Below are 5,242 nucleotides of genomic sequence, written 5' to 3' on the forward strand. Positions count from 1 at the left end.
TAGATGATGGCACCTCTCCACTGTGCCTGAGTGGATCACAGCTGAGGTTGCCAAATTCAGGACAGACTGCTGAGAAATAGGACATGCTCACCACGAATTGGAGATTATTCTATCATTAGATTATACCAAGCCAGTAACAAAACTGTATTACCACACTGGTTAACAAGAAGTCAAAAATGAAGTCTCCTTAGGCATTCCAGCCTTTGGCTCACCACTCAGACACTACTAGACTTTATGATGTGAGATTACTGAAAACCAATTTAATCAAATATAGGGTTCTTCTAATTCCAAGGGATCAGCACTTAGGTCAATATATAATTCAGATCTTACCCAATAATCACTCTGATGCTAATCCTTTAGTAACTAAAAACTAAAGGTTTAATAATAAAAGAAAAGAAAGTTATAATGGTTAATAGGTCATATATATACATAAGAGATTTTTCAGTGTTCATAGACCAGGATCATAGCAGTGACGGAATAAACTGGTAGCTTGCAAAAGTCTCTCTGGAGTTAACCAAACATATTAGGGGTCATCAGTCCTTGTCCAATGCTTCTTTATTAGAAATTCATTCCAGAGGAATGAAGCAGGAAATGAAGACAAAATGGAGACATCTTGGTGAAGGATATATAAATGTCTCCATGTGTATGGCATTTTACTGTCCCAAACAAAGCCCACAGCCCAATGAATGGAAAATTACTAGACCAAGATGGAGCACTTACATACTTTGATGAGTCACAGAGGCCGCCATTGCCCATATTCTTTCTGAGTCCTCCACAGGAAAGGCTTAATGGGTGGAATGAGTTTCTTCAATGGCCCTTTGTTAGAGTGAAGAGTCCTTGATGAGTCATCAGTACATAGCTGCCTGGCACCAATGTAAATTCTATCTGGTGGATAAAAAGAATGAGGAGTACTTGTGGTGCCTTAGAGACTAACAAATGTATTTGAGCATAAGCTTTCGTGGACTAAAGCCCACTTCATCAGATGCATGCAGTGGAAAATACAGTAGGAAAAATAAATTTGTTAGTCCCTAAGGTGCCACAAGGACTCCTCGTTCTTTTTGCTGATACAGACTAACATGGCTACCACTCTGAAAACTATCTGGTGGGTGTTACCCAGGAATATAATGCATGAATAAGATACAAGTCCATAGCCAATATTCATAACTTTAGATACAAAGATGATACATGGAGTTAGCCAGATAATTATATCTGATAGACTATAACTTTTCCATTGACATGATATACTTTGTACAAGATTTGTTGCAATTGTATTACAGTGGTAATATCAATTATATAAATGGTCATATTCAATCATACAGCATCACAGCACCTCGACTGGATTTAAGGCAGCAAATGGTAGTTTTTCCTGCTTAAACCTGGGAATTACAACAGCAGATATCACAAGTAAATGCTACTGGGAAAAATATAAGGAAGAAGGAATGGGGAGTGACCATTTCCCTATACTTACTACTTTTCAAGGGCCAGGTAAGGTTGAAGGTCATGGAAAATTAGCCACCTGGCATTTTAAGAAAGCTAATGGAGAACTATTTACAAGTAAATATACTGAATTTGTGAATAATCACTGTGTGAGTCATGACAATGAGAATTTCAATGATAATGTAACAAAGGGATTAATAGCAGAAGCTACTGTAGCCATGCCTAGGATATTGAAATACCCCAAAACTAAAAACTCACTTCCATGATGGAATAAGGAGTGGAAAATGGCTGTTAAAGAACAGAACAAGGTGTATAAAAAAGCAAAAAATACAACAAATAGTAAAGATCTAATGAAGTATAAAAGAATTATTTAAAAAAATCAAAGAAAGAAACTTGGAGGAAGTACTGTGGATGGATAAACAAGACATCAGAAATATACAGGGAAATTAGAAGAATGAATGGTATTTAGACTAAGTTACATCCCATGTCTTATTGGGACTGACAATATAGTTAGAAGTTCTGATCATGAGAAGTTCTAGCAGAAACTTTCTGAGGGGTGAGTAATGAAGAAAACCAAAGTGAAGTTTCCCACCAGATTAAAAGGCAATTCACTGAAGAGAATCATGATTGATTATGTAGTTGGGGGTAAATATGAAGATACTATACTGAATGAATAGTTTGTATGCAAGAACTTGAGAAAGCTATTGATATCAGCAAGAATACATCCCCAGGTAAAGATAATATACCTACCATAATATTTAAATATCTCTCTGAAAGCAGTTTGAGGGCTATCTTGGAATTATTTAACACTATATGGGAAAAAGAAGTAATACCAGTAAGGGTGGAAACATGCAGTAGTAATTCCAGTATGAAAACCAGGCAAACTATCCACAAAAGTGGATGCTTCTAGACCAATTGCCCTTATGTCCTGCCTGGGTAAAATTATGGAGAGAATGATGAATGAAAGATTGGTTGCCTATTTGGAAAACAATGGCATTATAGATAGGGTACATCATTGTTCATGTTGCTAAATTACAAACTGAAATACAGGGAGTACTAGTGGCACTTTAGAGACTAACCAATTTATTTGAGCATAAGCTTTCATGAGCTACAGCTCACTTCAGCGGATGCATTCAGTGGAAAATACCACAAGTACTCCTTTTCTTTTTGCGAATACAGACTAACTCTGAAAACTGAAATACAACAATGTATGAGGCACAAGGGCTTTGTGACAGCTGTCTTTCTAGATATTGAAAAGGAATATGACATGCTATGAAGGGAAGGCTTATTGTACAAAGTCAGTGTACTAAGGAGAAGAATGTATGTTGGGAAAGTTATGTCGAATATATATAATACTAAAAATGGTACACCACAGGGAAGTGTTATCAGCTTGACCTTATTTAATATTCTGATAAATTGTCTCTCAAACCAAATAAGTGCTGGGATAGGTCTCTCTATTCACAGATGATTGAGAGTTAAGAGCAAGATTATTGAGGTGGCAGAAAAGAGAATCTACAAAGCATTCCGAGAACCTCTGACCCAGGAAATGCCTGGGGTTTCAGGTTTTCCATTGCCAAAGGATTGAGCTTTACAAAAGGGAAAGTTACAAAGGAATGCAAACTGTATTTGTCTGGAGAACAAATGGATATAGTTAAGATTCACATTCTTAGGGGTAATATTTGATACTAACTTACTTTGGAAGGATCATATAAACGATGTTAAAGATAAGAGAAGAGTGAGGGGGGATTTGATAGCAGCCTTCAACTACCTGAAGGGGGGTTCCAAAGAGGATGGAGCTAGGCTGTCCTCAGTGGTGGCAGATGACAGAACAAGGAGCAATGGTCTCAAGTTGCAGTGGGGGAGGTCTAGGTTGGATAGTAGGAAAAACTATTTCATTAGGAGGGTGGTGAAGCACTGGAATGGGTTACCTAGGGAGGTGGTGAAATCTCCATCCTTAAAGGTTTTTAAGGACCGGCTTGACAAAGCCCTGGCTGGGATGATTTGTGTGTGGTGCATTTATTACAACACCTATATGTGTGCTCCAGACAGGGCTGGCTCCAGGCACCAGCGAACCAAGCAGGTGCCTGGGGCAGCAAATGTAAAGGGGTGGCAATCCGCCCTCAGCGGCGGCGGGAATTCAGCAGCCCCTCCGTCACAGCGCGTTTCGTGCTCGGCGGCAATTCAGTGATGGGGACGCGACTCTTCTTCAGTCACTGGCGGCAATTCAGCGGCCGCACCATCACTCTGCCTCTGTGTTCGGCAGCAAGTTTTTTTTAATTTAATTTTATTTTATTTTTTTGCTGCTTGGGGTAGCAAAAGTGCCAGAGCCAGCCCTGTTTTCTAGTGAAAACCAGTTACACTATGAAACTACAGAACCTAACTTTCTGGGCCAAAGGTAATGGGAACTGCAATGATCAAAGAACCAAACAAGTTTATGAAGATTGTTGGGAACTCAATAGGTGAATTATAGCACACGATGTTAGAACTCCACAGGCCATTTGAGTTAAAGTGTGGATGTAGGAGATGAAAGACAAGGAAAAGCTGAATGAAGCCAAAACTTTCAGTCATGGGAAAATTAGCTATGGATGGAAAGTTCAAACATAGATTAAGATTTATTTCACAAATTTATGGGTAAAAAAGAAGTAGTAGTTATTAAAAATGAAGTATTCCAGTATATAGATGAAAAGTGTAGTCAGTTTTGTCAAATATATACAGATAGGTCCTAAAATGAAAAAAAACCAGGAAGAATAGGGATGGCAAAATTGGGAATTAGGACATCTAAAAGAATATCTGACTATGTAGCTACCATGACAGCCAAACTAGTAGCAGCAATGCTAGCATTAAATTGGATCTGGGATGTATGCCCAGCAGCAGTGGTCATTTTTCTGGATTGAGTCTCAGGTCTTATGGTGATCAAAAAGAGTGTCTCTGGATGTAGAAGTGATTTATTCAATGCAGTTATATTTCTAATAGCAGAGTTAGTACAGATGGGGATACACGCAGCATTAGCTTGGGTTCCAGCACATGTTGGGAAAACAGAGAACGAAATGGTGGACAAAGCAGCTAAAAATGCTGTAAGAAATGGAAGGATTGATGGTAGAGTAAACAGGATTTCAAATGCCTAGACCAGACAAATTTAAAAGAGGAATGTCAAAAAAAAAAATTGGATTAATGAAAAGAGAGAAAATTTTTTGAATTATGCCCTAGAGTTGATGCTTATGACGCACTTCAGGGCCTGCACAGGACTAATGAAGCGCTTTTGTTTAGAGTACTAATTGCCCGTTTTGGCTTAAACAAAATCCCTTTCTGAATAAAAAGGACACAAAGATGGACTATGTGCACTCTGTCAGGTGGAAGAAACAATTGATCACCTTTTATAGGTATGTAAGGGCGCTGATTTAAAAAAATGGAAAAACTTTTTGAGGAATATAAACATCTTAAGGTAAAAAAATACATGACGTGACTTAGTAACAATGCGGGGGGAATGGAGTATTATGAATAAGGTGCAGACACGTTATGTGAAAGACACAGGGCAGCGTGAGAGCATAGACACCACCAAGGAGTGAGGAATTACAGTTTCTGGCAGCTATAGACCATTCAGTGAAGGCTGCTTTGCCATAAAAATGAGAAAAGGAAGAAAAAAAGCTTTGCCACTAACACCCAAACCCTAAAAGGTGTTTAGGCTTCTGCCGTCCATTGAAATCAATGGAAGATATGAGACTAAAAAAGACCCCTGAGATCATCTGAGCCTGCCTACAGTACTCACCCCCCCAGCCAGCTCTAGCAGCTGCGGGGCGCCTGGGGC

The sequence above is a fragment of the Chelonia mydas genome, chromosome 1, assembly GCF_015237465.2.
Source record: "Chelonia mydas isolate rCheMyd1 chromosome 1, rCheMyd1.pri.v2, whole genome shotgun sequence".
In the NCBI taxonomy this organism is placed as follows: domain Eukaryota; kingdom Metazoa; phylum Chordata; order Testudines; family Cheloniidae; genus Chelonia; species Chelonia mydas.